Genomic DNA, 23,425 nt, shown 5'->3' with positions numbered 1-23,425 from the left:
TAGGTTTTAAACACGCAGGCGGTAAAACTATAAAGAAAGAAGACAACGGTAAATTGCCTCTTGAGGAGGGGATGTGGGGGTGGTGGTCTCTTTCTTCCCCTGGCTGTTGGTAGCAGAGCGCGTGCTTTATATTCGGTATTTAAATTGCCCACATATATCTGTGCACTTTCCTTTTTCAATGTCCTGTTTGGTAACTTTCTTTCAAACCAACAAAAGAAATCATACGAGGTAAAATCTTACAAGCTGTTCTCTTGCAAAAGGGGTCCAGACATGGCTTTGCTGGCCAGCTGTAATGCCAGTTTGGCAGACTCCCCATGAGCAACACCTGCAGGCTTCTTGGCACATGTTTTCAATCAGCACACATACCAGGAGCTGCCTGCGATGGGCTGAGCACAGGGGTAGCCACTGGCGGTCGGGAAGGTCCCTTGCTCCCAAGGCGTCCTGTGAAACCAGAGAAGTTATGTGACATGCAATGCTTCCCTCTGCTAGGCTTTCTGGAAGCTCAGAGCTGGTTTGCCCTTTTGGTAACTTTCCGTGAGGCTGATTTTTGTATTTAATTATAATTCTGTCTTCTCACTTTACCTTTGGCTTTGTTGTAAGAGCTAAGTTTTCACTCCCTTAGTTTTGAGGATCTGCCACATTTTGCAGAAAGCCCCTTCCAATTTTTTTGGTGGTGGTCAGAGAAAATGAATAAATGAAGAAGCCGGAAGCTCCTCTCCTGCTCCTGCCCTGCCCCTCCGTCCCCGCCTCTGTCTTCCCGGGGTCGCGGCACCCTGTCTGTCTCCCTCTGTAAATCTCCACCCGGGAGGCAGTCCCCCACACTTGAGATACTTTGGGCACACTGTTCCTTTCATTCTTGTCACATTTTCGAGTCCCTCGGAGTCAGGCGATGGACAGGTACGCGGAGCTGTTTTTCTCCTCAGCCCTGACCAGCGGAGTCGTCAAAGAATCCGCACACGTGAGCTGCGAGGCCAGAGCAAGACCCGAGTTACTCCTGGCTTTGCCAGCTGAGTACCTCCATCACCCCAGTGACCGTGGCTGGAGAGGGGCCTCCCAGCAGAACTACATTTTAATTTACCATTTTAAACACCCTGATCAGCTCTCAGAACACACTTGGCTTTGCTAGAAGATAGTCTGGGAGGAAGCATATGTCAGCGGACCGGGACTGCCTGGTGACTTTTGCTGGGGAGAAGGTGTTTCACATGCTGCCCCGTGATGCAGGCGCAGACGGGACCCCGAGGGCACAGGGCACCTGCGCCATGGGCCTTGGTCAGGGCTCACTCAGCTCTGCAGGGCACCTCCCACGGGGGCACTCGGGACGGGGCGAGGGCTGTGGGCGGCAGGCTTTCTGGTTCCCTTAGGTGATAAACCTGTGCAGGCATCTGAGACATGTGACCGGGCCAAGGATCGTATTCCCTTGGCCACTCATTCATGTCAGCGTGAAAGGCACAACCTGGAAGAGTGTCCACCAGCAGTGGAAGAGATAAATGAATTTTAGGGTATTTATACAGTGGATGGTGATCAGATGAGGACAGAGATGTAGCAATGAGTGCGTGCAAAGACGTGGGTGGGTCTGACAGCCATGGTGTTGAGTGAGAGAACATTGACTCCGTGCGTCCCATGATCCCGTGTATACCTGAAGCTCAGGAACAGGCACAAGTGATCTATGGTGATAGCTGTTAGGCTAATGGCTAGATTGGGGGAGTATTGATGAGGAGGGGAAATGAAGGTACTTTTGCGGGTTCTGGAACCATGCAAAAATGTACGAAGCTATACACTTAATGTCTATGCAGTTTACTGTTAGATAGGTTACCCCATTCACAGTTATTAGAATATTATTGACTCTATTCCACATGATGCCCATGACATCTCCCTGACTAACTTCATAACTGGCAGTTTCTTAATTATTAATCCCTTCGCCTTTTGCCACCCTCTCCCCAAAGCTCTCGCATCGGGAATCATCAATTGATTCTGTATCTGTGAGTTTGTCTCTGTTCAGTCTGTTCATTTCTTTTGTGTTTTAGATCCTAAATGTAAGTAGGTTACATGGTACTTGTCTTCGTCTGTGTGACTTGTGTCACTTAGCATAATGTCCTCTCGGTTTATTCATCCCTATTGTCCCAAATGGGTTTTGTTCTTTTTTATGGCTGAGAAATATTCCATTGTATATATTTCTTTATTCATTTGTGTATCAATGGAAAGTAGTCTTTTGATTGGAGCATTTCAACCATTTACATTGATAGAAGTTATTGATAGGTGTGCAAACTGGGTGAGGGGAGGATCAATGACAAAACAATGGCTTCTGCTGGCACTTGTGTGTGGGAGAAAGCTGCTCCCCAGCCCTCACTCTGAAGCCAGACCATGTGGTTCCTCCCTGTATGTCCCTGACACTCTCCAAGCTCCTGCCCCAACACTGGAGCTCAGAGCAACTGAGTGTGCCGGTGAGTAAATCCCTGCACGGGCCCCTTAAGGGGAAACTGAGGCTGCAGCAAGCAACTGGGACCCTGGGCTGAGGAGCATCAGTGGGGCTGGGACCCCTTACTCATCATCGCTCCTGCCAAGGGGACCCCTGCAGCCCGCATACCCCCCATCGTCTCTTAAGTGCCACACGGTGGGTGTGGGGCCTGTGCCTTCCGCATCGCCAGCCCTCCTACCTGCGTTTCCTCGTGGCTTCTTCTGAGTGTCCTTCACTGTATAGGACTTGTGTTCAGCTGGTCTTCAGGCCGTTCCCGAGGGGTGTTGTTCTGCAGTTTAGGTGTAATTTTGAGGTGGTACCGGGGGGTGTGGTGCGGGGGGTGAGCACAGCACTTACCTACTCTGCCGTCTTGATGAAAGGTTCTTCCCTGTAATCTATTTGTGAACAAAATCCCAACCTTTGTCTGTTAGTTTTGTTGTGGAATTTGCTGGCTGCATCCCATGGTGTCATTTCCCATGTTTCTCTGTTGCTTGTGGTCCCTACAAACTGGTAGCTCCGGGAAGCTCTTCAAAGTGCACATGTCCAGAGCCCGCCCTAAAGTGTGTTCAGTGGGCCTGGTGGGGGTGCTGGGAGTCTCTCCTTTTCCTGAGCTCCCCGTGTGGGTCTGAGTCTGTGTGCCTCGTGTCTGGGCACTGCCGACCCGCCTGAGTGCCAGTAGCCAATGTCAGCCTTGGTCACAGCACGTATGAGACCCAGACAGGAGGGATCCCGTCTCCAGGGGTGGGCAGTGGGGTGGTCACTGAGGGAAGATGCATTAGCTGTCTTTTGTAGGTTAACTGAGATTCCCATTGGGAACTTTTGGGGGGCCCCAGTGCGTGTGCCTCCGTCCTCTAACCCAGCTTAGGAAAAGTCCTTATGTGACCAGGACCTTCCCTGGCCTGAGGGTGTGTGTCGGGGGAGGAGCCACAACAGTCTCCCTGCAGTGGCCCCTGAGGACAAGTGTGCTGTCCACAGGCAGGGTGACTGCAGCCCCGCCCAAGGGCCACAAGCTGCTGACAGTGCCCCCCAAACCATGGCTCGTCCTTGTCTGCTGATATCGCCCCTCCCCCACGCCCCCCACTCCCCAGGCCTGCCTGTCGCCTTACCTGCAGAGACGCCCACTGCTACCAGCCAGCACCGCCCTGCCACGGCCCACGGCAGTCCGAGTGGCCTCTGCATCTTGTCCCTCACACCACGCCACCACCCTGTTCTAAGCCCACGCAGACCTCCCGGGCCACTTAGGACAAGATCCACACTCCTCTCCCTGGGTGACAGGGCCCATGCAGTCTATGCTACCTCCCCCATCAGGTCTTCACTCTCTCACCACTCCTGCCCTCACCTGGCTTTTCTGGGGGTCCTGGATCAGGCCGACCGCATTACTGCCTCAGGGTCTTTGCATTTGCCACCTGCCCTCCAGGAATGCTCTTCCCCCCAGCTCCTCACGTGACCCATCACTCACGTCTTCACTGAACATGCACCTCTTCAGAGGAGCCTTCCCTGACCACCTCGTGTAACTAGCCCCTCCCTAAGTCTCCCTATTCTGCTCCCGAGACCCCCGCTGGAGGCTCCCCGAGTTACCACAGACGGCTTCAAGGAGTCTCCTAGTTTGTGTTGGCGGCCGCTGGCAATGACGCGGGGCAGGAGTCCATCTGGTAGACCGGGGGGGCCCTGCTAAGGCCCCCCTGCACTCTCTGCTGCTGGATTCTGCTGGACTCAGAGGGCAGGCTGGTGTTTCTTCTGCCCAAGCAGGAGGTGTCGAGGATGACCAGAGAAGCACAAGGCTTCCTGCCCGGCCGGCTTCAGCCCTGGGACGGCCAGCGGTGTCTCCCGTGGGAACCTCGGTGTGAGAGGCTCCCTGCCCAGGGCTGTCAAGGTGGAAGGAGCTGGCTGAGGAAGGCTCAGACGCAATGGCTCAGGTTGTGATGGCCAGCGGTGAGCACAGGGGTGACTGAGAAAAGGGACATTGGCTGTCGTGGGCCATGAGACTTTTGTCCCTTGTGCAGAGTGCCTCAGCCAGCAAGCTTGTGCGGGCTCAGATGTTTGCCCCGCGCTCCAGCCGCTGACGTTTGGCACTGGAGCAGCCGAGGGGTTCGTCCGAGTCTTCCTCGGGATGGCGTCTCTTCGTGGCTCGTCTGGCTGGCTTCTCCGCCACCCCGTCGGCTGTGGGGAGCTTACGGTGGCTCAGCTCCTTGTACCCACGCTCCAGCCGCTGACGTTTGGGACTGGGGCAGCCGAGTTCTTCGTCCGAGTCTTCCTCGGGATGGTGTCTCTTCATGGCCCGTCTGGCTGGCTTCTCCGCCACCCCCTCGGCTGGGGGGAGCTTCTGGTGGCTCAGCTCCCTGTACCCGTGCTCCAGCCGCTGACGTTTGGGACTGGGGCAGCCGAGTTCTTCTTCCGAGTCTTCCTCGGGATGGCGTCTCTTGAGGGCTCGTCTGGCTGGCTTCTTTGCTGGGGTGGCCAAAGCAGGGTCCCCAAAGCATCGATATCCACCAGCCAGGGAATATGTCTCTCCATGCCAGCCCACCTGGGTGTCTCCACTCATTAGGTAGGGGACATGGTAGCGACCAGGTGTAGAGCCATAGATGCGAGGCACACCTGTTGGAAAGAGATCAGAACTGACCCCTCACTTGTGCTGTATGTTGTCCTGCCGGGACGTCCCTTCTCCCGTGTCTCTCCCAGGCTCTTGCTGAAGCCTTCTCAGCTGCTTGGCACCCCAAGCACAGCCTCGGCACGTCACTTCACGTCCCCTAGAGAGAGGGTGCTGGGGGCCTAGGGCAGCAGCAGACCAGAATATCTCCCCCATTCCCAGAGAAAACAGAACCCGGAAATAATTGCAAACTGGGTGCCCCCTAATCTCTCCCACAACAGAGAAATAATTTCTTACAACCTGTCACTTTGAGGCTTTAAGGAAGTAAAATCCTTCCAAGTTTTGGGAAAAATATAATTTAATATAAATTTGTTTCAGAACCCCCTTCTGCCCTGGCAACTCCTCGCAGGCCCCATTGGTGCTGATTTTTCAGCCAAAATGAACGCTACTCCACTGATAGTTTTATGGAGATGAGAAAAAGGCCACATGATCGAACAGTTACCAGGAGACTCAGAACCGCATTCTGGGTACCAAGTGTGGGCTTCCATCAACCCAACAGCCTTCTGGGAGACCATTTCCTCAGCCCTCAGTCTCAGAATCACTTCATCACTCCCTTGGGTCTTTCGTTCTTCCCATGGGTAAGTTCTCCCATTCCCCCCAGTACTCAGCAGCTCAGTCTGGGATGTATCTGAGGGGGCCCCTGTGGATGTGTACTTGACAGCACTGTGAAGGTGACTGCGTTTGAAAGAACCGTCCAAACCTCTTTTTCAAACTTCTTTATTTATCACGAGCCGATGAAAATGTACTTGACTTTGCTAAGAGGCCAACCAGTAAAGGGTTTGAATGGAAATATCTTGTAGCCCAAAGGGGGAGGCTACATCAATAAGATGTGAACCTTTCTGAACACTTGCCCAGGTATGACCTTGTAGTTGTCCTCAGTGGTGAGCAGGACACTGTGGGTCTCTGATGGGGACCCAGGCCATTCACTGGCATTACTTAGAGTGAGGGTCGTTATCAGGTATGATAGACAAGCCCCAGTGGATGTGCTTGTGTGTACACCAATCCCTCCTGTACAGATGCCCAGCTTAGACCTACCTGCTGCGCTATTCACCCAGGGGACTGTGGTCAAGTCACTTTCAACGGAAATGACCTGGTCAATCATTGTCTCTGTCTCTCTCTGTCTTTCTCTGGGGCAACCAAACAGGTTGGTGTCCGTTAGAGAAATGGTAGGAAAGGTTCTCACGTTTCCGTAGTTACCCTGGGATGCAGACCGTGAGGTCATCACTCCCCGGTGATGTCACTCATGGAATGTGTGGCTTGAGGCTCTCAGGGCTTCATGGAGAGCAGGCCACGGGCCCAGAGGCACCCTGCCTGTGCCCTGGTATCTGGCCCTCCCCACCCAAGCCCAGGTCAAGGAGCCACGCCCTGTGGTGCGTAGGTGTGGACGGGCACAGCCCCGGTGAGCACAGGAAGGGAGGAGAAGCTCCACTGTGAGACGGGCAGGAGAAGCAAGATTGGCCCATGACAGCTGGGTTTCCGGCCCTGACCCTCTGTACCCCACAGTTGGAGAGGCAGTGGTTTGCGTGGCCTGCGAGCTAAGGAAGGCTCCTTGGGGGTGGGCCTGAAGGACCTGTGACCACTGGGCCCGTGGAGAAGAGAGGGAAGACATTTCAGTTGGGAAGAGTAAAAGCAAAGACAAGCTCTTCTTGACCTCTTCTGGTCTCACACGTCAATTCATAGGACCCTCACGTTTTTAGAAGCGACGACTCAAAGCAGCGAGAGGCTCAGCGGCCTCCCTGCGGTCTCACAGCTGGTGGAGAGGCATCTGCTGGATGCCAGGGCTCCACGTCAGGGCTCTGGGCCCATAGATGACAGGAATGTAAGGATGAGTTCATCATATTCAAAGTGACACTGGCAGAGATGTTCAAGTCACTCGAAGGCCAAGGGAGTGTCTCCTGAATGACTTCCCAGGGTGGGACTGGGGACCCATTTTTATTCTAAATGGACACCAAATTCATGACAAAATGACATAACACAAATGGCAACCCAGTCAACACACTCCTCTTCCCCTCCCAAAGACAAATAGTGACGATGCTGCCACCATGAAAGGGGCAGACATGGGCGCAGAGGCAGCCCAGGTGAATCGGGAGCTGGAACTGATGGGAAGGCAGCAGCTCTCCTCACAGGAATGGCTTGACGAAGTCTCGCCTTCCTCGTAAATCCTTCCCCGTTTCATACTTGTTTGCACATCTTTCTGGTGGGGTGCCCATTGAACCGATTCTTCACCTCTGTTATCTGTAGTTTGAACATGTGTGATACAGGGTCACACTTAACATTTGGTTTCATGTATTTGTTTGTTTTCAGGGAAATCAAATTGTTGCTCTGTGCAACCTGCCCTTTCTCCTGTCAATGTCACATCCATCCCTACAGGTCCGCAATAGGGATATCATTGTATCTTTTCAGAAGTTTCTTTTGTGCAAATACATGTATAAGTGCATTTATGTAATGGGCAGGGCTCGAGCGGCGTGGGTCAGCCAAGGTGCTTAGGGAGCGAAATTCAAGCAGGTGCTCCCGGGAGGTGGTTTTCATCGCCCTTTCCAGCCCAGGCAGTGCTCTCCTTCTCAGCAGACAGTGAGTTCGGTGGTTAAGGGCAGAGTCTGGCACCCAATGGCCCGAGGAATCCCAATGCTGCCACTTGTTGGATTTGTGAACTTGGGCAACTTCCCTTTTGTGCCTCGGTTTCAGCATCTAGTAATAGAGTCTAATGATATCTTCCCTATTGTCTTGTTACCAGTATATATGTGTAATTTAGAGAGACTGGGTAGTGTTTGTATATATGGAGACCATACATACCTAATGTGTGCTTATACGAATGTAGAGAATATATACAGATACGTGTCTATATATGTCTACAGCTATCTAAGGAATAGGGTCTGACAACGAATAAAAGCTCAGGAAGTGCTCGTGTTACTACTGCTGTTGTTACATCTGCCTGCCTCTTCCCTCTCTCTCTCCTTCCCCGTCCCCGCTGACTGACTGACTTTTTTCCTTCTCCAACCCACACGTGATAATTCCTGATAAGAAGTTGAGCATATTCTTGAAAAAATAAATGTCATGCTCCTTCACATTCCAACTTTGTCATATATTAAATTTTCAGTTGGAACGAAAATCTGTTTTGGGGACTCTGTATTTGTTTCTGTCTAATGGATCTATTTGCTGATTCCTGTGCCAATAGAATATCGATTGGAGTGTAGTAACTTGTTACTAGGTTCAGAGAGTTGGGAAAGGAAGTGCTCGTGTTTTTCTTCCAAGTTTCTCTGTGTTAACTCTCATCTACTTATTCTTCCAAATGAACTTTAAGGTAATTTTATCCATTTTCAGGGTGAAGCAAATTCTGTCAACAATTCAATTGAAATTACATTAACTTTATATAACTATGTGGGGGGATTAATTTTTATAATAAGTCTTCTCACCCATAGAAGACATTTTTCCCTTTCTTTGGAAAACTCATTTTATACCTTTCAGACACATTTCTTTTATTCTCACCTGAGGACATTTTTTTCATTGGATTTGGAGAGGAAGGGGTGGAGGGAGAGAGACAGAGAGAGACGGAGAGAGAGAGAGAGAAAGAGAAAAACATCAATATGAGAGAGAAACATCAATTGGTCGTCTCTTTTGGGCTCCCTGACCAGGGATCGAACCTGCAAACTTTCGGTGTATGGGATCATGCCCCAGCCAAGACACCCAGGCCAGTGCTCCCATACATTTTAAGGTTTTCTTTGTAGAGATACCATGCTTTCACCCTTATACTTATTTTCTTGACTTCTGTACTGATAGATTTTATCACTCTCACGAACAGAGCATTTTAAAGTGATTTCTCTGTTAAGGCAGCATAAGGAAAAGCTATTAACTTTTAGATATGTACCTTACCTTTAGTTCCTTTGCTATATTCCTTTTGTAGATAGAAAGTTATATCATTAGCAAGAGAAAATTTTATTTTTTCTTAATAAATATGCCAATTGTTTTATTTTCTTGCCTGATTGTATTTGCTAAAACCTCCAAGACATTGTCAAAAAAAACCTATTGGCAGAGCTGGCGCGCTTGTCTGGTTTCAGATGGTTTTAGTGATTTGCTGCTGAGGATGTTATTGGCTAATGAAACTGTAAACAACCTGTAACATATTTAAGTTGATTCTTATACTTGTGCTTATACTGCTTGAAAAATGGCTGCTGAACTTCTCTAAGTGCCTTTTCAGCATCTGTTGATAGGACCGCCTGAATTTTCTCTTCTAATCTGTTATTGCAATCAATTTTATGTGTAGATTTTTTGATATTTGCATCACCCCTGAATAAAACTTACTTAGTCATAGTGTCTTCTTTCGATGCGTTGCTGTATTTTATTTGCTACTATTGTATGAAAATGAGGGTAGGCGATAGTTTTTCCTTCTGTGTTTTATTGGATTTTTGTATTAATTATATAAACTAAATGAGAGAATCTTTAATATTTCCCTATAGCTTGGAATAATGTAACTATTGTTGGAATGATCTGTTCTTTAAAGTTTTGATAGAATCAAACCCTAAAGCCATCTGTTCCCAGTACCTTTTGTAGTGGTATGGTAATTGGTCTATTCAGTTTTCCCATTTCTTCTCACTTAATCTTGTTAACATATACTTCATCCAAAAGCACTCATTTCCCCTTTGCTGCTCAAGTATTATCTTATAATTCTGTATTTGCTTTTTCCCCTTCTCCCTCTTTCCCGTCCATCCTTCCATAATTAGGTTCATGAGAATTCGACATTTGTTAGTCTTTTCAAAGACCAGCTTTGGGAATTATTCATCTTTATTTTTTTAAAAATGCCTGGATTTAATTCCTTCTTGCTGTTTGGATTATTTTGCTCTCCTTTTTTCTCCTTATTATAGACAAATACAGCATCCATTTTTAGATTTCTTTCTTCAAAGAAGAAAGCTTTTAAAGTCCTAATTAGCTTTAGCTTTGCACACAGGTTTGAAGAAACTGTACTCCTTTACATTGCTTTTGAGACCACTTATAATTTCACTTTTCAGTCCGTCTTTGATCCATGGCTGTGTTCTTAATTTTAATAGTTAAGATTTTGGGGGGCACCCTCTTTATTCTTATTTTTTTCCTTCTAGCTTTATTAACTTTTGACTAGATACAATGGCTTGCAAAAATTCTACTCTGTCTTTTTTAATGTAAGTATTCTACTGTGGCCAAGTTAGAAAAGATGCACCTTGGCCTATCTTGTTTCGTTTTGCCTTCCTGTTTCCAAAATGGAGGTGTTTGTTCTGATTCAGTTTTTACTTGGTTAGTGAATTCTCAGGTGCTTCTTGCAGGATGGAGGTCACAGGGGTTGGCCCAGGTGACAGCCCTAGGTGTGGGCGATCAATACTCAGATTCTTGCCAATCCCCATGAGTATTTCTTGCATGTTGAGCAGAGCATTCTTGACTGAGAAGAGGATTCTTGGGTTGCAGGTTTTCTCTCTTCACTGTCTGTAGGTGTTCAATGACTGTACTCTCGTCTCTAGGCAAAGTAAGAAATCCACTGCCAAGCTGTCTTCTACATAACTTGCCTTTACTGCCTGGGATCTTAGGAGACTGCCTCTGGAGCCTCCGACCTCTGCTCCCGATGTCTTGCTATGGTCCTTCCTTTCCCCTGATTCTCTCCCTTAGCCCGGAGCACGTTCCAAGGTAGAGGGCCAGGGTGAGAAAATTCTGGAAGGGGTATCGAGAGAGGCTTAGAACTTCATGCCTGGTCTTAGTCCTGCAACTGTTCACATGGCTGCTTGGCTAGGTCGCTGTCTGACCAAAAACTGGACACAAGGGTCGTGAGAACTGGGTGAGGGATGGCATTTAAGAAACATTGGTTGACGGACCGACTCACTGGAAGGCTGTAGCAGCTGCCGCAGTGACCAATGGGCATTACTTTGGTTTAACAAGCTCCAAATGTTAGAGACCCCTCTGCTCACAGGTACACACTGCTGGTTCCTGACTTGAGGCAAATCGGGCCTTGCTTTTCAAGAGATACTCTGAGGACAAGTCTAAATATGAATTATTCACAATAAACATGCCCTTGAAAATGCACATCATAAGTGGCCAGCTCAATAAATGATCACAATTCGAACACTCCCATGGAACCACTGCCCTCAACAGTTAATACACGTTAGAGGCCAGATATTCACATGTCCTTTCCACTCCCTGTCCCCTGCCTTCCCTCCAGAAGTAATCGGCAGCCCTTTCTCTCACACAGTAGGTTAGTTCTGCCTGTGTTCCGACCTTTCTAGAAAAGGAATCATGCTGCCTAGACTCTTGTGTGTCTAATCCTTTTGCTAAATTTGTGCTTGAGATTCCTCCACGTCGTTGCTGGTCGCTGTACGCTGTTGTTTGTCGTTGCTGAACAGACCGCGGCTGACCCGTCCACTCTACCGTCAGCGGGCCTTTGGGTTGTTCCCAGTTTTTACTGTGACGCATGATGTTGCCGTGGGCATTTTAGAAATTGTCTCATTTAACTTTGTGTTTCTCCTTGGATCCCAATTACAGACACAGAAAGTCTCACGTTTGCTTCTCACTCACATGCTTCCAATTCCGCAGGTGTTTGCTATGGACTGAATGCTGGTATCCTCCCCAAGTCCTATGCTGAAACCCTAACCTCCAATGTAATCGTATTTGGACGTGAGGCATTTAGGAGGTGATTAAATTCTGATGTGATCATGATGGGCATACGCCCTTATAAGAAGAGACTAGAGAGGGCTGTCTCTCCCTCTCTCTCCCACTCCCTCTCTTTCTCTGTCCTCTCCCCCACACCCCACCCCACTATGTTAGGATTCTGCAAGAAGGCAGCTGTCCGCAAACTCGGCAGAGTTCTCGCAAGACATCCACCCTGCCCTCGCCTTGACCTGGGACTTCGCAGCCTCCAGGACTGTGCAGAATACATGTTTGTTGTTTAAGCTACTCCATCTCCGAAACTTGTCAAGGAGCCCAATTGGCTGTTAAGGATCCATTACACTGTACTCAAAAGAGAAGTTGATAATTCAGCCTACCGAAGTATCATGAAGATATTATTTGATTCTAGCCCAGAACTTCTGTCCCATACAGAAGCTGCTGGCTGTTAAGCATTTGAAATATGGATTGTCCAAACTGACATGAAATCACATGTCCAGAGGGCTCATTCCTCTTTTCAGGAATTTCTTCCATGGCCGTCCTTGCTGCTCGCTGTGGTGTCCCTGTGTTAGCACAGTGGCTCTAGTGTCCCTGGCCCCCAGGAAGTAGGATGTCCTGTGAGGAAAGGAACAGACAAATAGTGCTACATGGTCTCAGAGGCGGGGAAGCTCTGTGTGAGCTTGGAAAGACTTCGAGAACTGGCAGGTCTCAAGCTGAATAGATGGACGCTGGGAGCTAAAGGAAGACAAGTTTGGAGAGGTGGTAAAAGTCTGATTGTGCTGGGCCTGGAATCCAGGTTAAGTTTGGACTTTTTTTTAGAGGTTCTAAGAAGCCGCTGAATGTGTGTGTATCTGTGTGTATGTGTGTGTGTGTCTAGGGCAGAGTTCCTCGACATTGGCCCTCGTGACGTTGTGAGCCAGGGAAGTCTTCATCAGGGGAGGCGTTGTAGGAGGTGTAGGAGGTGGAGCAGCATCCCTGGCCTGTGGCACCCCCACCCCAGTAGTGATATCCACTAATGTGTCTAGGCACTGCCAAATGTCCCCTAGGGGACACAATCACCCCTGGGGGACAATCTGTCAAGAAGGACATTGTAGGAAGATGTCCTAGAGACTCTGGCAGTAGTCACAGGGTGGTTGGAAGAGAAACCACAGCAGGAGGTGGCTGGTTAGGAAGCAGATGCCGTGGCCCAGGGTGCGTGTGTCTGGTGCGCTGGCAGAGAAGGCTGGCAGGCGGTGGGAGGTGGTACAGCCAAGGTGGGCAGAGCTTGGAGGCGACAACTTGGATGACAGGAGATAGCAGACAGTCACAGATGGGCACCGGCCAGTGTCTAGGAGAATCCTCACATCATTGTCCAAACATGTGTCTATCAGAACTTGGGAAACCTGTGGGTGAGGTTGGTCAAGAGTCTGAATTTTAATACCCTTGTAGGACAAGAGAGGTTGGGAACTACACCATTATCTCTAGTTTGTAAATGGAGAAAGTAAGTCAAAGAAAGATGAGTCCATCCCTTCTGAGTGAAGACCTGAGTCCCTAACAGAGCTCATGCAAGAAGGAAGGCTGACTCCCCATCCGAGCACACAGTGCATTGTCAGCTGAAAGGACTTGTATTTGTTTTGTTGCCAAGTAGGATGACACCAAAAATGGATTTCATTGTCCTCTCCTTTCAAAAGTGCTTCAGTGACACAGAGCCTTGCCCATGGGGAAGAGGAGACTTGGTCTTTGCAGCAAGCAATGAAAACTTGAGCTGTTGTGGCATCTGGAAGTCATTTGCCAGTTGGAGGAGGAGCAGCTTCCCACGGATGAGGTGGAATTGAAGCCCGGTCGGTCGCTAATTCTGTCCCAGCCAGGTCAGCAGCCCTTAAGCAGGTACCCTCGGGGGCATCTTCCAGGAAGCCCCTGGAAGGTGGAGATAGGAAAGGAGAGGACCAGTAAGCTCCAGCCAGGACAGGAACACTGTGGGGTGGCCCACTGTGTCACCAGCACTGCGCTAGGGAGCCCGGAGCACACAGAAGGCCACATGGTCATCACAGCCGGGGGTAGATAGACACAGGGCCCCACTACTGGTCCAGAAACATGTGACGGGCTAAGATGTTGGCCTCTTGCCCCCTTCACCTTCTTCCTAGAGTGGCCTGTGTGGCGCTGACCCGGGCACTCAGTTGCATTCCGGGTGCCCACCCTCTGCAAAGCACCACGACGTGCCGGAGCTACAGAAGGAAAGAGAAGGCAGAGCACAGAAGCTGCGAAGTAAAAGGGCTGCGGACTCAGCACGGAAACGCTGGCCTTCCCCGCTCTCCTGCTGCTGCTGCCCCCCTAGCACCTCTGCATGTGACTTGCCTGGCCTTGCCTCCACCAGGAGGCCTTCCCAGGTGCACCAGGTGCTCAGCGTCCTGCCCCAGCACAGGGTGCTCTGCTCATCTGTGTGCAGATTAGTTTCTCCACTGAGACTCTCAGCTCCTGAGGGCGCGGGGCTCCACCATATGCATTTCTGCTTAACCCACAAGACCGGAGTCAAATAACTGTAAGCCAAGCCGCCACATGTGTGTGCAGAGGAAGGCGGGGCCCCCCAGATGCTCTCCATCTCCCCAGGTCTCTGCTTCTTGCTTTGCCCACTGCTCTGGGTGAGTCTGTGCTGGTGGACCTGCCGCCATGTCCCTTGTCCCCCCACCCTCCGGCCCCTCAGCCTTTGAATGTATGCAGCCCAGCTAACAATGAGCCCTCCCTCCTGGATGCTGCAGACACCGAATCTCTTCGCATCCCGGGGCTACCCTCCCACGAAGAAGATGACGTTTTGGTCGAATATGTGAACAGTTCTGGGCCTCTCCCAACTGCCCCGGTTGGGCTGTGCCTTTGCAGAAGGAACAAGCTCACTGCAAGAATATTCTGGGTGTGAGCTCTGGCGTCATCCTTAGAGCGCAGGGTCTGACTGCGATCAAAAAGCTACACTGCCCACCTTTTGTGTCTTTCTTCAACTTTTTCAATTCAGAGCACTTCACAGGGTGCCCAGGACATACTAAATGCACAAGAAACTCACTCAATTGAATTCATGGACCTAATTTCCTTCATGACTTAAGTTTGGTGGGAAATAAAACAGTATTGGCTGTGGGAAATAGTGGGTCAATTTTACATTTGTATCTATTGACTTCGGAGTTTATTGAAGCTGGCCAATGGGTCCTATTTTCAGTGGCTGTAAAGACGCAGTTCAGGTCCTCCAACCCAATAAGGCTGTTTGATCCAATTCAAGGAGCCCGGGCAGAGAGTGGGGATCGGGGAAAGGACGGTGGCAGACATTGAGTTCGCACTCGCAGTCTCAATTACGGGAAGCCAGGCGTGGCCATAGCGGTCGGGTGAGCTGGATGCCGTTAGCCCGGGAGCTAGAAAAGAGAGCAGAGGTGAAATCCAGGAAGAAGAAGAAGAGGGAGTAAAAGTTGAGTCAAAGCTAATGAAGTGTCTGAGCTCATGAGACGGCTCTAGGCACGAGGTCACGGGACAGTGACTGGTACCCAGAACTAGAGGTGCAGGGGCTGGCTGGGAGACCGAGCCAGGAGCTACTGGGCAGAAACGGAGGGGGTTTCCCTGGGCAGCGGCTGGTGGCCAGGAGAGCCTGAGCAAGGGTCAACTAGAAGTGAGAGCCCAGGGTGGGCTGGAAAACCCGGGCAGGCTTCCAAAGACTGGAACAAAACCAAACGTGCACGGACAGGACGAAGTATTGATCAAGTGTGGTTTATACACTGCGACAAGCAAAGGACAAAGTGCAGCTGTAAAAACACGGTAGAGTCCCCCAAACAGTACACTGAGCAAAAGAACGAGAACACGTTGTCCTGGCCGGCCGGCTCCGCTGGTTGGAGCGTTGTCCCGCGCACTGGAAGTTGCAGGTTCGGTCCCTGGTTGGGGCATGGACAGGAAGCAATGGGTCAGTGTTTCTCTCTTCTCTCCCTCTCTCCTTTCCTCCTCCCCACCCCCATCTCTTTCTCTAAAATCAATGAACATTTCCTCAATGAGGATTTTTTTTTAAAGACAGAAAGAATGAAGACACAGAACTCGTACCTCAGTGTAATTCCATTCATTCAGGAACAGGACTGTCCTTTTTAGGTTTTAAACACGCAGGCGGTAAAACTATAAAGAAAGAAGACAACGGTAAATTGCCTCTTGAGGAGGGGATGTGGGGGTGGTGGTCTCTTTCTTCCCCTGGCTGTTGGTAGCAGAGCGCGTGCTTTATATTCGGTATTTAAATTGCCCACATATATCTGTGCACTTTCCTTTTTCAATGTCCTGTTTGGTAACTTTCTTTCAAACCAACAAAAGAAATCATACGAGGTAAAATCTTACAAGCTGTTCTCTTGCAAAAGGGGTCCAGACATGGCTTTGCTGGCCAGCTGTAATGCCAGTTTGGCAGACTCCCCATGAGCAACACCTGCAGGCTTCTTGGCACATGTTTTCAATCAGCACACATACCAGGAGCTGCCTGCGATGGGCTGAGCACAGGGGTAGCCACTGGCGGTCGGGAAGGTCCCTTGCTCCCAAGGCGTCCTGTGAAACCAGAGAAGTTATGTGACATGCAATGCTTCCCTCTGCTAGGCTTTCTGGAAGCTCAGAGCTGGTTTGCCCTTTTGGTAACTTTCCGTGAGGCTGATTTTTGTATTTAATTATAATTCTGTCTTCTCACTTTACCTTTGGCTTTGTTGTAAGAGCTAAGTTTTCACTCCCTTAGTTTTGAGGATCTGCCACATTTTGCAGAAAGCCCCTTCCAATTTTTTTGGTGGTGGTCAGAGAAAATGAATAAATGAAGAAGCCGGAAGCTCCTCTCCTGCTCCTGCCCTGCCCCTCCGTCCCCGCCTCTGTCTTCCCGGGGTCGCGGCACCCTGTCTGTCTCCCTCTGTAAATCTCCACCCGGGAGGCAGTCCCCCACACTTGAGATACTTTGGGCACACTGTTCCTTTCATTCTTGTCACATTTTCGAGTCCCTCGGAGTCAGGCGATGGACAGGTACGCGGAGCTGTTTTTCTCCTCAGCCCTGACCAGCGGAGTCGTCAAAGAATCCGCACACGTGAGCTGCGAGGCCAGAGCAAGACCCGAGTTACTCCTGGCTTTGCCAGCTGAGTACCTCCATCACCCCAGTGACCGTGGCTGGAGAGGGGCCTCCCAGCAGAACTACATTTTAATTTACCATTTTAAACACCCTGATCAGCTCTCAGAACACACTTGGCTTTGCTAGAAGATAGTCTGGGAGGAAGCATATGTCAGCGGACCGGGACTGCCTGGTGACTTTTGCTGGGGAGAAGGTGTTTCACATGCTGCCCCGTGATGCAGGCGCAGACGGGACCCCGAGGGCACAGGGCACCTGCGCCATGGGCCTTGGTCAGGGCTCACTCAGCTCTGCAGGGCACCTCCCACGGGGGCACTCGGGACGGGGCGAGGGCTGTGGGCGGCAGGCTTTCTGGTTCCCTTAGGTGATAAACCTGTGCAGGCATCTGAGACATGTGACCGGGCCAAGGATCGTATTCCCTTGGCCACTCATTCATGTCAGCGTGAAAGGCACAACCTGGAAGAGTGTCCACCAGCAGTGGAAGAGATAAATGAATTTTAGGGTATTTATACAGTGGATGGTGATCAGATGAGGACAGAGATGTAGCAATGAGTGCGTGCAAAGACGTGGGTGGGTCTGACAGCCATGGTGTTGAGTGAGAGAACATTGACTCCGTGCGTCCCATGATCCCGTGTATACCTGAAGCTCAGGAACAGGCACAAGTGATCTATGGTGATAGCTGTTAGGCTAATGGCTGGATTGGGGGAGTATTGATGAGGAGGGGAAATGAAGGTACTTTTGCGGGTTCTGGAACCATGCAAAAATGTACGAAGCTATACACTTAATGTCTATGCAGTTTACTGTTAGATAGGTTACCCCATTCACAGTTATTAGAATATTATTGACTCTATTCCACATGATGCCCATGACATCTCCCTGACTAACTTCATAACTGGCAGTTTCTTAATTATTAATCCCTTCGCCTTTTGCCACCCTCTCCCCAAAGCTCTCGCATCGGGAATCATCAATTGATTCTGTATCTGTGAGTTTGTCTCTGTTCAGTCTGTTCATTTCTTTTGTGTTTTAGATCCTAAATGTAAGTAGGTTACATGGTACTTGTCTTCGTCTGTGTGACTTGTGTCACTTAGCATAATGTCCTCTCGGTTTATTCATCCCTATTGTCCCAAATGGGTTTTGTTCTTTTTTATGGCTGAGAAATATTCCATTGTATATATTTCTTTATTCATTTGTGTATCAATGGAAAGTAGTCTTTTGATTGGAGCATTTCAACCATTTACATTGATAGAAGTTATTGATAGGTGTGCAAACTGGGTGAGGGGAGGATCAATGACAAAACAATGGCTTCTGCTGGCACTTGTGTGTGGGAGAAAGCTGCTCCCCAGCCCTCACTCTGAAGCCAGACCATGTGGTTCCTCCCTGTATGTCCCTGACACTCTCCAAGCTCCTGCCCCAACACTGGAGCTCAGAGCAACTGAGTGTGCCGGTGAGTAAATCCCTGCACGGGCCCCTTAAGGGGAAACTGAGGCTGCAGCAAGCAACTGGGACCCTGGGCTGAGGAGCATCAGTGGGGCTGGGACCCCTTACTCATCATCGCTCCTGCCAAGGGGACCCCTGCAGCCCGCATACCCCCCATCGTCTCTTAAGTGCCACACGGTGGGTGTGGGGCCTGTGCCTTCCGCATCGCCAGCCCTCCTACCTGCGTTTCCTCGTGGCTTCTTCTGAGTGTCCTTCACTGTATAGGACTTGTGTTCAGCTGGTCTTCAGGCCGTTCCCGAGGGGTGTTGTTCTGCAGTTTAGGTGTAATTTTGAGGTGGTACCGGGGGGTGTGGTGCGGGGGGTGAGCACAGCACTTACCTACTCTGCCGTCTTGATGAAAGGTTCTTCCCTGTAATCTATTTGTGAACAAAATCCCAACCTTTGTCTGTTAGTTTTGTTGTGGAATTTGCTGGCTGCATCCCATGGTGTCATTTCCCATGTTTCTCTGTTGCTTGTGGTCCCTACAAACTGGTAGCTCCGGGAAGCTCTTCAAAGTGCACATGTCCAGAGCCCGCCCTAAAGTGTGTTCAGTGGGCCTGGTGGGGGTGCTGGGAGTCTCTCCTTTTCCTGAGCTCCCCGTGTGGGTCTGAGTCTGTGTGCCTCGTGTCTGGGCACTGCCGACCCGCCTGAGTGCCAGTAGCCAATGTCAGCCTTGGTCACAGCACGTATCAGACACAGACAGGAGGGATCCCGTCTCCAGGGGTGGGCAGTGGGGTGGTCACTGAGGGAAGATGCATTAGCTGTCTTTTGTAGGTTAACTGAGATTCCCATTGGGAACTTTTGGGGGGGCCCCAGTGCGTGTGCCTCCGTCCTCTAACCCAGCTTAGGAAAAGTCCTTATGTGACCAGGACCTTCCCTGGCCTGAGGGTGTGTGTCGGGGGAGGAGCCACAACAGTCTCCCTGCAGTGGCCCCTGAGGACAAGTGTGCTGTCCACAGGCAGGGTGACTGCAGCCCCGCCCAAGGGCCACAAGCTGCTGACAGTGCCCCCCAAACCATGGCTCGTCCTTGTCTGCTGATATCGCCCCTCCCCCACGCCCCCCACTCCCCAGGCCTGCCTGTCGCCTTACCTGCAGAGACGCCCACTGCTACCAGCCAGCACCGCCCTGCCACGGCCCACGGCAGTCCGAGTGGCCTCTGCATCTTGTCCCTCACACCACGCCACCACCCTGTTCTAAGCCCACGCAGACCTCCCGGGCCACTTAGGACAAGATCCACACTCCTCTCCCTGGGTGACAGGGCCCATGCAGTCTATGCTACCTCCCCCATCAGGTCTTCACTCTCTCACCACTCCTGCCCTCACCTGGCTTTTCTGGGGGTCCTGGATCAGGCCGACCGCATTACTGCCTCAGGGTCTTTGCATTAGCCACCTGGCCCTCCAGGAATGCTCTTCCCCCCAGCTCCTCACGTGACCCATCACTCACGTCTTCACTGAACATGCACCTCTTCAGAGGAGCCTTCCCTGACCACCTCGTGTAACTAGCCCCTCCCTAAGTCTCCCTATTCTGCTCCCGAGACCCCCGCTGGAGGCTCCCCGAGTTACCACAGACGGCTTCAAGGAGTCTCCTAGTTTGTGTTGGCGGCCGCTGGCAATGACGCGGGGCAGGAGTCCATCTGGTAGACCGGGGGGGCCCTGCTAAGGCCCCCCTGCACTCTCTGCTGCTGGATTCTGCTGGACTCAGAGGGCAGGCTGGTGTTTCTTCTGCCCAAGCAGGAGGTGTCGAGGATGACCAGAGAAGCACAAGGCTTCCTGCCCGGCCGGCTTCAGCCCTGGGACGGCCAGCGGTGTCTCCCGTGGGAACCTCGGTGTGAGAGGCTCCCTGCCCAGGGCTGTCAAGGTGGAAGGAGCTGGCTGAGGAAGGCTCAGACGCAATGGCTCAGGTTGTGATGGCCAGCGGTGAGCACAGGGGTGACTGAGAAAAGGGACATTGGCTGTCGTGGGCCATGAGACTTTTGTCCCTTGTGCAGAGTGCCTCAGCCAGCAAGCTTGTGCGGGCTCAGATGTTTGCCCCGCGCTCCAGCCGCTGACGTTTGGCACTGGAGCAGCCGAGGGGTTCGTCCGAGTCTTCCTCGGGATGGCGTCTCTTCGTGGCTCGTCTGGCTGGCTTCTCCGCCACCCCGTCGGCTGTGGGGAGCTTACGGTGGCTCAGCTCCTTGTACCCACGCTCCAGCCGCTGACGTTTGGGACTGGGGCAGCCGAGTTCTTCGTCCGAGTCTTCCTCGGGATGGTGTCTCTTCATGGCCCGTCTGGCTGGCTTCTCCGCCACCCCCTCGGCTGGGGGGAGCTTCTGGTGGCTCAGCTCCCTGTACCCGTGCTCCAGCCGCTGACGTTTGGGACTGGGGCAGCCGAGTTCTTCTTCCGAGTCTTCCTCGGGATGGCGTCTCTTGAGGGCTCGTCTGGCTGGCTTCTTTGCTGGGGTGGCCAAAGCAGGGTCCCCAAAGCATCGATATCCACCAGCCAGGGAATATGTCTCTCCATGCCAGCCCACCTGGGTGTCTCCACTCATTAGGTAGGGGACATGGTAGCGACCAGGTGTAGAGCCATAGATGCGAGGCACACCTGTTGGAAAGAGATCAGAACTGACCCCTCACTTGTGCTGTATGTTGTCCTGCCGGGACGTCCCTTCTCCCGTGTCTCTCCCAGGCTCTTGCTGAAGCCTTCTCAGCTGCTTGGCACCCCAAGCACAGCCTCGGCACGTCACTTCACGTCCCCTAGAGAGAGGGTGCTGGGGGCCTAGGGCAGCAGCAGACCAGAATATCTCCCCCATTCCCAGAGAAAACAGAACCCGGAAATAATTGCAAACTGGGTGCCCCCTAATCTCTCCCACAACAGAGAAATAATTTCTTACAACCTGTCACTTTGAGGCTTTAAGGAAGTAAAATCCTTCCAAGTTTTGGGAAAAATATAATTTAATATAAATTTGTTTCAGAACCCCCTTCTGCCCTGGCAACTCCTCGCAGGCCCCATTGGTGCTGATTTTTCAGCCAAAATGAACGCTACTCCACTGATAGTTTTATGGAGATGAGAAAAAGGCCACATGATCGAACAGTTACCAGGAGACTCAGAACCGCATTCTGGGTACCAAGTGTGGGCTTCCATCAACCCAACAGCCTTCTGGGAGACCATTTCCTCAGCCCTCAGTCTCAGAATCACTTCATCACTCCCTTGGGTCTTTCGTTCTTCCCATGGGTAAGTTCTCCCATTCCCCCCAGTACTCAGCAGCTCAGTCTGGGATGTATCTGAGGGGGCCCCTGTGGATGTGTACTTGACAGCACTGTGAAGGTGACTGCGTTTGAAAGAACCGTCCAAACCTCTTTTTCAAACTTCTTTATTTATCACGAGCCGATGAAAATGTACTTGACTTTGCTAAGAGGCCAACCAGTAAAGGGTTTGAATGGAAATATCTTGTAGCCCAAAGGGGGAGGCTACATCAATAAGATGTGAACCTTTCTGAACACTTGCCCAGGTATGACCTTGTAGTTGTCCTCAGTGGTGAGCAGGACACTGTGGGTCTCTGATGGGGACCCAGGCCATTCACTGGCATTACTTAGAGTGAGGGTCGTTATCAGGTATGATAGACAAGCCCCAGTGGATGTGCTTGTGTGTACACCAATCCCTCCTGTACAGATGCCCAGCTTAGACCTACCTGCTGCGCTATTCACCCAGGGGACTGTGGTCAAGTCACTTTCAACGGAAATGACCTGGTCAATCATTGTCTCTGTCTCTCTCTGTCTTTCTCTGGGGCAACCAAACAGGTTGGTGTCCGTTAGAGAAATGGTAGGAAAGGTTCTCACGTTTCCGTAGTTACCCTGGGATGCAGACCGTGAGGTCATCACTCCCCGGTGATGTCACTCATGGAATGTGTGGCTTGAGGCTCTCAGGGCTTCATGGAGAGCAGGCCACGGGCCCAGAGGCACCCTGCCTGTGCCCTGGTATCTGGCCCTCCCCACCCAAGCCCAGGTCAAGGAGCCACGCCCTGTGGTGCGTAGGTGTGGACGGGCACAGCCCCGGTGAGCACAGGAAGGGAGGAGAAGCTCCACTGTGAGACGGGCAGGAGAAGCAAGATTGGCCCATGACAGCTGGGTTTCCGGCCCTGACCCTCTGTACCCCACAGTTGGAGAGGCAGTGGTTTGCGTGGCCTGCGAGCTAAGGAAGGCTCCTTGGGGGTGGGCCTGAAGGACCTGTGACCACTGGGCCCATGGAGAAGAGAGGGAAGACATTTCAGTTGGGAAGAGTAAAAGCAAAGACAAGCTCTTCTTGACCTCTTCTGGTCTCACACGTCAATTCATAGGACCCTCACGTTTTTAGAAGCGACGACTCAAAGCAGCGAGAGGCTCAGCGGCCTCCCTGCGGTCTCACAGCTGGTGGAGAGGCATCTGCTGGATGCCAGGGCTCCACGTCAGGGCTCTGGGCCCATAGATGACAGGAATGTAAGGATGAGTTCATCATATTCAAAGTGACACTGGCAGAGATGTTCAAGTCACTCGAAGGCCAAGGGAGTGTCTCCTGAATGACTTCCCAGGGTGGGACTGGGGACCCATTTTTATTCTAAATGGACACCAAATTCATGACAAAATGACATAACACAAATGGCAACCCAGTCAACACACTCCTCTTCCCCTCCCAAAGACAAATAGTGACGATGCTGCCACCATGAAAGGGGCAGACATGGGCGCAGAGGCAGCCCAGGTGAATCGGGAGCTGGAACTGATGGGAAGGCAGCAGCTCTCCTCACAGGAATGGCTTGACGAAGTCTCGCCTTCCTCGTAAATCCTTCCCCGTTTCATACTTGTTTGCACATCTTTCTGGTGGGGTGCCCATTGAACCGATTCTTCACCTCTGTTATCTGTAGTTTGAACATGTGTGATACAGGGTCACACTTAACATTTGGTTTCATGTATTTGTTTGTTTTCAGGGAAATCAAATTGTTGCTCTGTGCAACCTGCCCTTTCTCCTGTCAATGTCACATCCATCCCTACAGGTCCGCAATAGGGATATCATTGTATCTTTTCAGAAGTTTCTTTTGTGCAAATACATGTATAAGTGCATTTATGTAATGGGCAGGGCTCGAGCGGCGTGGGTCAGCCAAGGTGCTTAGGGAGCGAAATTCAAGCAGGTGCTCCCGGGAG

Source organism: Furipterus horrens, unplaced genomic scaffold (assembly GCF_987537825.1).
Source record: "Furipterus horrens unplaced genomic scaffold, mFurHor1.1.pri manual_scaffold_10, whole genome shotgun sequence".
NCBI classification, from domain to species: domain Eukaryota; kingdom Metazoa; phylum Chordata; class Mammalia; order Chiroptera; family Furipteridae; genus Furipterus; species Furipterus horrens.
The sequence above is the reverse complement of the archived record's forward strand: the minus strand, read 5'-3'. Positions refer to the sequence as shown.